General features: G+C 49.1%; 1 long non-coding RNA gene across 1 annotated transcript; it reads right to left on the bottom strand.

Moving 5' to 3' along the window:
- Nucleotides 1–501: 501 nt before the first annotated feature.
- Nucleotides 502–4898, bottom strand: LOC102390393. Its single transcript, XR_327124.4, has 3 exons — nt 4772–4898; nt 4548–4647; nt 502–2122 (listed from the first exon to the last, which is right to left on the bottom strand). It is a non-coding gene; the product is annotated as an uncharacterized LOC102390393 (long non-coding RNA).
- Nucleotides 4899–9385: the final 4487 nt, after the last annotated feature.

The raw sequence follows: 9385 nt of genomic DNA, 5'->3' as shown, positions 1-9385 counted from the left end.
GGTTTTTTAAATTTTTTAATTTAATTTTTTAAATCGGTCAGTGTCACTCAATTCTTTGAATTTTCTGAGTTATGTGCCAAAAGCATGCACTGCTTTTTCATCAAGAAAGAAAATAATTTTAATGATAATCAACTGTTGACTTTTTGGAAAGCAAACATAGAAACTGCCACCTGGTGTGTGAAAGGATTTTTATCTAGCCATTAAAGCCTTTCAATATTTTCAAGATCATCCCTGACATTAAATGGAGAAGTAAATGGCAACTCACTCTAATAATTTTTGACTGGAAAATCCTATGGACAGAAGAGGCTGGTGGGCAACATTCCATGGGGTCACAAAGAGTCAGATATGACTTAGCAACTAAACAACAACCAACATTAGAATGTCTTTGCGCAAAGATCCTGTAGGTGAGTAGGAGGCAGTTCCTTTTTAAAATATACCAAACAGGAAGTGCGAGAGGGGAACCCCAACTTCATCACCTGTTGAGGACACTAGACTGTCCAGATGACTCAGTTCCTCCTGCCTGATCCCCACTGGAAACTCTTCTCATTTCTGCGGGTGTGTGGCCCCTGGCTGAAGACCTCTGGTCAACAGGGCTACTGATCACCTGAATCAGGAACCATAGTCAAAAAGAAAAATCAAAGAGGGTCCAGGCTAGGATGGCAGACTGACCATCAGAATCTAGTTTTGTTCTCTCCAAACAACACCTAGTCTCATTTTGCTAAATCAGTGAAAGACTGGGGAGGAATTAGAGGAGGAAGATGGAGACAGGGCCCCAGGTGAGCAGGAGCAAAGATGAAACATGACCGCAACAACTTTGGGAGAACTGGAAAGAAGATGGGTGCAGTGATGACTGAAGAGCTTAAAAAGTTGGCTTCACTTTCAGGAAGGAAGCTGAGAACCGATCTGACTCTGAAAGGCCCTGGGAAGAGCCAGCTCTAGGCACCTGTGGAGCTGGTGGTGAACCCAGGGCAGCCTGTGTGTGCTAACGGAGGCCAGTACTTTCAGGCTGGAACCCTGTGACTCTGGAGACCCACCGGGTGAGGTCTGTGTCCTGGACTCACTGTCTTTTACTCGAGGACGGACCTCCTGGGTCAGCCTGACCCGTCTGGGCTTGTCTTCCTTGTGTGTTGATGAGGTTTCTATTCTCCCCTCAATATACTGGCCCCTGGTCCACCTGAGGTCCCTAATTTTACCCTACAAAAGTGTTCACATTTGGCCTCCTTGACAGCTGGAGGTGAGCCAGCAAGCTTAGAAGCTTAGAAAGCGTGACCAGCTCCCTGACCTTGTTCCTCCTGTGGTCCCCAGTCCACCCCTCCCATCTGCCTCATGCCCCAGCTAGGATGGTCCCTGTGGCCCCCAGAACCCACTCAAGATCTTGCTTATGGCTGCCCCAGAAGGGGCTCTTGTAAACTCTCAGGAAAGTGGAAGCCAGGCTCTACAATAGAGATGGTTCCATTTCCTCTCCTGGGAGCTTTCATTTCCAAGCAGGGTTACAATCTTTTCTTTATGTCATAAGCACTAAATTTGTGCTTATTACCCGTTTCTCTAAACCAAACAACACGTTGCTCAGAAATATATACATAGGTGGTAAAACAATAAAGAAAGCAAGGGTGTATCTAGCCTGAAAGTACCGGAAGGAAGTTCTTGGTGAGAGGCACCAGGCAGCCCTGCAGGACTGCTGATGCCTTACTTTTTATCACCAAGGTGGATGCACGGGTGTTTGTTTTATTACTGGCTTTCAATGTTTGTATTTATTTCATACACACGCACACACGCACACACACACACACACACACACACACACACACACTCTGCTGAGAGCTCAGCCAGTGCCATTAATTCTCCCAGGGAGGACCAGTTCAGAGTCTCTGCGTGATTGAGGTTCTGACCTGAACGTTTAAGGAGCAGTTCAGGGCTTTGGTGACCCTCTTACGATGTCACTCTGGGTGTCCTGCTGCAGGGACCACCCAGTTTCCCTGCTAAGTCTCCAGGTGCTTTCACCAGCTCCAGAAGCATTGCTGGAGAAGAGCTTCTCTTCTTAGAAATCTGTCCTCCCCAACGCCTCCGTGTCCACCAGTGACTTTTTCCTCCACATTTCCTTCAAAGCATCCCGCCTTTCTTCCTGTTGAAGAAATAGGGCAACCAAACTGCCATCAGTCTGGAGAAACCTGTGCAAGCTCCTTTCCTCTCCAACTGCCTGGGTTTGAGGCCTTAGAAGCCTTGACTTAGGGAGTCAGTGACACAAGCATCCTCATTACTGGAAGTGCTGCTTCCCTGCAGAGGAGAGCAACTTGGGGACCAGTTCTGGATAGTTCGTGAGCTTTGGGCACTGGTGTCAGACTGCAGATGGCGTATCCTGGCTCTGCAGCCATGCCCAGCTTGATTCTCCCCCCTCTGCTTGTTCCCTCGTCTTTACAGAAGATGCTGAGATGCAGCCCAGTAACCCGCCTCCAAACACTGGTCCTTCCGGCCCTGCTTAGCTCTCAGGTCTCCAAGCCACTGTCGCGTGCTGCTGAAAGCCAGGGTGAGGGTGTGCTCCTCCTGGCCACGGAAAAGTGGCTTCCAGGAAACATCCCATATAATGACACTGCACGGATGCAGTGCTGGTGGTCCTGAGACTGGGTGGAGCAAGCCTTTGTCCTCCAAGGCTCATTTTGGATTCTCCCCCTCTGTTAACACCCCAGGGTTTACAGCACACAAGCTTTCATGAGGAACGCTGCTCTCCAATCATACTCTCCTCCTTCTCACCCTTTAGGCTGGCGTTCCTTGAAGACATCCCTTATGCACACTGTGTTTGGCATACAGTTCATGCTCCCCAATTTTTCATTAATCTGATTTCTAAGTGAATGAGCTTGGAACCAAGCAGGAAGCGTGTTTTTTCTCAGCCAAAGCCATTGATGGCAAATTCCTCCCTCACCTCCACATTTCTAGAGCATAAGCAGGACAGGAACAAGCAGAACACGGAGGCCACTGAAGTGGAGATGTCGATCCAGGACCCGAAACCCCCCACTCCTAGCCCAGGACACTCACCCCACACAACAGGGAGTAACCTGTTTTGCATGCTTGGTGGATGAAGGGCAGAGCTTGGTGCAGTGGTGAAGGAGAGGAGAGGGAACAGGAGGTCCTGAGTGTCCTGGAGGAATGTCACATGGGGAGGGGATGCCCTGGAGTAAACCTGCAGCTAAAGACCATCTAGTCAAGGCTATGGTTTTTCCAGTAGTCATATATGGATGTGAGACTTGGACTATAAAGAAAGCTGAGCACTGAAGAACTGATGTTTTTTAACTGTGGTGTTGGAGAAGACTCTTGAGAGTCCCTTGGACTATAAGAGATCCAACCAGCCATCCTAAAGGAAATCAGTCCTGAATATTCATTGGAAGGACTGATGCTGAAGCTGAAACTCCAATCCTTTGGCCATCTGATAGGAAGAACTGACTCATTGGAAAAGACTCTGATGCTGGTAAAGATTGAAGGCAGGAGAAGGGGATGACAGAGGATGAGAGGGTTGGATGGCATCACAGACTCAATGGACATGAGTTTGAGTAAACTCCGGGAGTTGGTGATGGACAGAGAGGCCTGGTGTGCTGCAGTCCATGGGGTCGCAAAGAGTCGGACATGACTGAGCTCCCTCACTTCATCATGTGAGCGCAGGGTTGCCCCACTCTGATGTCACACCTCTTGAGCAGGTAATTCAAAGAGGATGCAGATGTGGCTTCAGAGACCCCAGGCCACGTCCAGGCTCTGTTGGCTACATTCCTCCAGGAACCTACATCCCCCAAAGTGGGGACGATGATGCCTGTATCAGTCGGGTGACTGGAGACAAAATGTGTGTACATTTTAAAGTAATTGGCCCTTGACCTTTTGAAATTAAAACTTGTTTTTGACAACAGAGACTGGCCAGAAGATTGGATTTGGGGGAGGAGGGGAAGAGGCAAAGGCTGTTTGTGGTCTTGACCATGAGTACAAAGGTGCCCAGAGGAACCGTCAAATGAACTGGAGAGCCGGAGGTGGGCAGATTTAGAGGGCCTGTGATTGCATAGACTTCTAGCTCCTCCAGACCTCGCTGCCCAGAGCCCGTGTCAGTTCATTTTCCTGAGACAGTCTGACCCTGTTTGCACGGCTCCTCGTGTCTCTGTGGTTCTCCTCTCCATCCAGTGTAAGCAGGACTCTGCTTTGTCTATGGAATGTTCTAGAAATCATCTCATCTTCAGTCCTCTCCGTGAAGGCCATTGAGGCTTCCCTGAGAATCAAAGCCCCAGTTTCGCCCCCGCCACCCTCACTGCCTTCCACGATGCTGACCCCGGAAGTGGTCCCCACAAACCTCCACTAGCTGCATCTACTCATGCAGCTTCTGGCTTCCGGAACAGATGGGCGGGGCTTGGATAAGCAGACCCTGAAGCTACAAACACATCCCATAGGAGGCCTAGTATAATTCCAGGTGCAGAGAGAATTGATGAAGCCCCCAGCAAAGCCTGCCAAGGGGTCTGGCCCACCAGGCCGAGGCTCAGCAAACTGGCTCCCACATCTTTCAGAAAGGAAGAACTTACCAGGTTGCTGGGGAGGCCGGAGCCCCTGACGCTGTTGTCTTGATGCACAGTGAGCCGGAGGCCGTTGTCCTGACCTTCTCTTGAGTGCTGACTTCTGAATCTGTCACAAACCAGCTATGTAAGATAAAATGACAAAGCAAAAAAAAAAAATGCAAACACAAAACAAAGCAGTTGTCTAAGCTTTAAAATCAAAACCAGATGTCTGATCATCAATGAATACCTACTTTTATTGATTGACACTTAACTTCTTGCTGAGATATAGGAAACATCCCACTCTTATGATCAACACGCAGTTTATCTCACGGAGGGCCTCTTTCCTAGAAACATGACTAATAGGCATTTGGGTGTGATCCCTGCTTTCCATGTGACCAGGGGAAAACCAGGGTCAGGATAGCGGTCATGGGCAGTCTTCCTAGGGCGCTGCTGACACTTGGTGTTCTGGGAACGTCATTCCCACATTCTAGAAGTCTCCCTACCCGGCTCTTTTGAGAGGACCCCAGTGCTCTCTAGGCTGCTGCCATCAGCAATCCTGGGGGCTCCCCTCCCTGCCAGGTCCTAAGCTATGAGCCGTCACTGGGGCTGAGAACCTGGAGGCATGGGGGCTGCTCTCCTTCCACCACGCCTGAAGCGAGGCTGCCAGCACCATTGCTGGGTGCCCTGGGCTGCCTGAGGTCCCTGGGGGCAAAGCCCTCCATCACTCTCGGGTACCAGATGAGCTGCAGGCCGCGCTCTGTGCCTCCGGGTCATCCAGCCACTCCTTAGTGCGCACTGCCCCGTGCGGAGCTCCAAGCACAGCCCCACCCTCAAGGGCCTCTCAGGACCCAGGCGCATTTCCCATGTGGTGGCGTCAGTGCTTTGATAGAATCCATCAGAGGAGTGTCCACAGCAGCTTTGGGGTCCCAAGCTCCCCAGAAGAGAGTCTGGAACGTGAGCATGGGTGATGAGTGATCTGGGTGAGAGGCAGATAGGAAATGGGGTGTTCAGGCAGTGGGACTCACCTTTGTGCTGGGTTCATCAAGACCTCAGCATGCTGCTTCTCCACCCCCTACAGAGAGGCAGCTACCATGGCTCCCTGCCTCCTTCGTCCTTCCTTAGGAAGGGGCTGAGCTTGAGTTACGGGGCAGACCATGCTCAAAACGGCCCTTCCCCTCAGGGCTGTGGATTAAAGGACTGTCCCACCTCCTGAGCCTTCCTAGGGGGTGTTAGTTCATTGTGTGAACAGCCCAGCTGGCCTCCCCTCAGGAGCTCCTAGAATCCACAGGTCTTTTCCCCTATGGGATGGACCCCAAGTCCAGTCTAGCCCTCGGAGGGTCCCAAACACCCCCTTGTCCCAGAATGCTCTTTATGATACACACAGCACCAAACCATAAAACGTGTGCAAGAAAGCCCAGTGTTAGGAGTTCCATCTCTTTTCTCCATATCACTGACCTCAAGGCTTTTGTTAAATGTCACCTATCATACATTTTCAATCCCATCATTATTCACCAGACCTGCATGGCTGGCACCTTAAGCATGAGTTTTGTGGGTGACCAGCTCCACGCACATGGCCTCGGTTCACATGGAGACCCCGGCCAGGTGCCTAAAGCTCTCACATCAGAGACCGATCTGAGTTGTCCCAAATTTTAGTGGTAGGTTTGGAGCCAGAATATGAAGCCTTTATTTTTCAATTTGATATTTTGATGTATAGATTTGAAAAAGGAATAAAAGTGTGTTCTAAAACAGGGGTCCCCAACCCCTGGGCCCCTGACCAGTACGGGTCCGTGGTCTGTTAGGAACCAGGCAGCAGAGCAGGAAGGGAACAGCGGGTGAAACCAAAACCACACCCCTACCCCGCTACCCCCCTACCCCCATCGGCCAGCTCCCCCATTCCCCCTTCCCCCTCCCATTCCCCTACCCCCTCACCCCCCAGCCTCCCGTAAACCCCTACCCCTCTCCACTCTTCCACCAGCTCCTCCCCACCCCAGTCTTTGGAAAAGTTGTCTCCCACAGAACTGGTCCCTGGTGCCAAAAAGGTTGAGGACTGTGGTTCTAAGAAGTTCATCAAAACTGAGCAGTGTCGTGGGGGCTGGGGAGACCTTGTAGAAAGGTAAGACTTTTGACGGGGGCCTGGCCGTCTGGTCCTGTCCCTCCCCAGTGTGAACACAGCACTGGTTTCTCACGAATCCCAGCAGGCACAGGCAAACCCGCTCAGCCACACACTCCGTGAGGATGAATGGGACAGGACACTGTGCTGGGCTGGGCCCAAAGAGGCAGAGAAGCGCTCTCTCAGACCCGCGGCTGGAGGAGGAGGGGGCGCCGGTGCACCGTGTCAGTGGGGACTCCTGACAGCAGCGGATCCAGCGGGAGGGCACAGGCGCCCTCCCTGCCTTCCCTGCATCCTGGTCTCCTCGCTCGGGGGCCAGCACCACCGTCGGTCATTTGCAAGAACGGGGACGCCCCTGCAGCCTCTCCCACCTCAGTTCTGCTCATCCAGGTTTCTCCACGGCAGCACTATTGACCTTTCGCATCACTTTTTGTAGAGGGGCCGTCCTGAGCAGGTAGGATATTGAGTAACATCCTTGGCCACTAAGATGCCAGTCAGTGCCTCCCTCCAAGTTGTGATCCATACACTCCGTGAGGATGAATGGGACAGGGCACTGTGCTGGGCTGGGCCCAAAGAGGCAGAGAAATGCTTTCTCAGACCTGAGGCTGGAGGAGGGATTTGTCAGCCATCCTTTGAGGGTCTAAATCGTCCCTAGTTGAGAAGCACTGCATTATTTTTCTCTCCTTAATCTGCCTACTTCCCTTTATCTCTGCCTTTGTCACCCTGTCTGGTCTCCCCAATGGTCACTACGTTTGCCATCCAGCATGTCTACATTTTATTATTCCTACTGCAGCAACGTCGACATTTTCTCAATAGAAGTCCGGTCATGTCACCCTCTGCTGAAAATACGTCCGTGGTTCTTGTTGCTCTTAAGACAAAGCCCCAATCTTCCACAAGGCCCACAAATCCCTATTCGTGAAATGCACGTGTATCCCTAGCCCCATCCTGCCTTACACTCTTCGTTTCAGCTGCGCTGGTCTTTAAGTTTCAGACAGTCTTACAACTCCGGCTTCTCCTCCATTCAGGCCCCTCTCTCCCTCACTTAGTACCTGAGCTGTTTTTCCAGCATCACACTCATTCGCATACCTGTGCTCCATCCCCCATTGAGAGAAGCCCCTGGTTCCTTGCTTGTTCGTGGATGGAGGGAGGGCAGAGGCAGGAGGCAGGCTCTCCAAAGAAGAGCCTTGGAAATGCTCAGAAGTTCACCTGGGGCGTGTACCAAAGAGAAGGCTATTGTTTGTGAATCCTCATGCATTAATTTGGTTTCAGTCCAGATACAGTTTTGGAAGGAAAGAAACATTAATTCTGTCTGACTTGCTAAGTAGGGAGGAGTCTTTCATGTCAGTGACTGATGTAGTAATCGGTAACCAGTGAGCAGAAGGTGGTCCCTCGAGATGAGAGTTGAGCAAATGGACACCTGAGCAGGTCATGCCTGGGCAGATCCCACCTGGGCAGGCACCTAGAATCCAGATCAGAGTGAGCACATCCTGGGCTTAATTGTAATTTTAAACTTTTTTCTTGAAAAATTGTTTCTTATTTGTTTAGTGTGTAACTATGTGTTTGTTGCCCAAATTTTGAGAAATGTACAGAATAGAAATAAGCAAATTTAAATCCCCTATAATTTCACCTCACAGTCCCTGCCAATTGGTTCATGTCATTGTTTTAATTGTTAGCTTAAAAACAGGAGTATTTGCTCCATGTTGTTCTGTAGCCTGTTTTTGCACCTACGCTGTAAATCTCGCATTTCCCAGTGCCATTTTAGAGTCTCTGAAAATGTGATTTTCATGAACATAGGGTCCTACCTTGCAGATGGCAATGAATGGTCTCAGAGCATTGACATCACTAGCAACAATTTACAGATCTTGGCATTTTCAAGGAATTAATCATTTCTTTCTAGACAGAGTTGATTAAAACTGTGTTTAAAGTTTCCTGATTATTTTTGTGGTGTTTTCAAATTTTAGTTACTAATTTCAATTTAATTGCTAAGTTCACACGAAAGAGCCACTTTCGTAATTCCCAGTTTTCCTGTGTGTTATTTAATAGTCACTTTTGTAAATATCCCATGGATTTTTGAAAGAAGTTACATTTGTTTTTGCATGTAAATCTTTTTAATAATTATCCTTTAATCAATTATATTATTTTATTATCCAAAATTTCTATGCTTCTTAAAATTTTCTGGTCATTCCATGACTTGCAAATGAAATCTTCTCTTGGTTTGTTAAAATTTTCAGTTACAAATTTTTTTGTATTGAATTTCGTCTTAGATTTTTAAGTTTCTTCCTTAAATATGTCAGTGCTGTTTTATTTGGCACATTAGGATTCAAGATCACTAGTTTCATCATAATTATGTCTTTAGCAACCTGAAATAACCTTTTTTGTTTAATAATTTCCCCCGCATCCCATTTTATCTGATAAAAGATTTGAAAATTCTGCTTCATTGTACTTATGTGTGCCTAATATATCTTTGTCCACCTTAAAAAAAAAATCTGTTGTGTCCTTTTGTTTGGGGTGAGTCTCATAACAAAATTGGAGAAGGCAATGGCAACCCACTCCAGTACTCTTGCCTGGAAAATCCCAGGGAAGGAGGAGCCTGGTGTGCTGCAGTCCATGGGGTCGCTAAGAGTCAGGCACGACTGAGAGACTTCACCTTCACTTTTCACTTTCATGCATTGGAGAAGGAAATGGCAACCCACTCCAGTGTTCTTGCCTGGAGAATCCCAGGGACGGGGTAGCCTGGTGGGCTGCCGTCTATGGG

Source organism: Bubalus bubalis, chromosome 6 (assembly GCF_019923935.1).
Source record: "Bubalus bubalis isolate 160015118507 breed Murrah chromosome 6, NDDB_SH_1, whole genome shotgun sequence".
Taxonomy (NCBI): Eukaryota; Metazoa; Chordata; class Mammalia; order Artiodactyla; family Bovidae; genus Bubalus; species Bubalus bubalis.
This window is presented reverse-complemented; position numbering and strand designations above follow the sequence as displayed.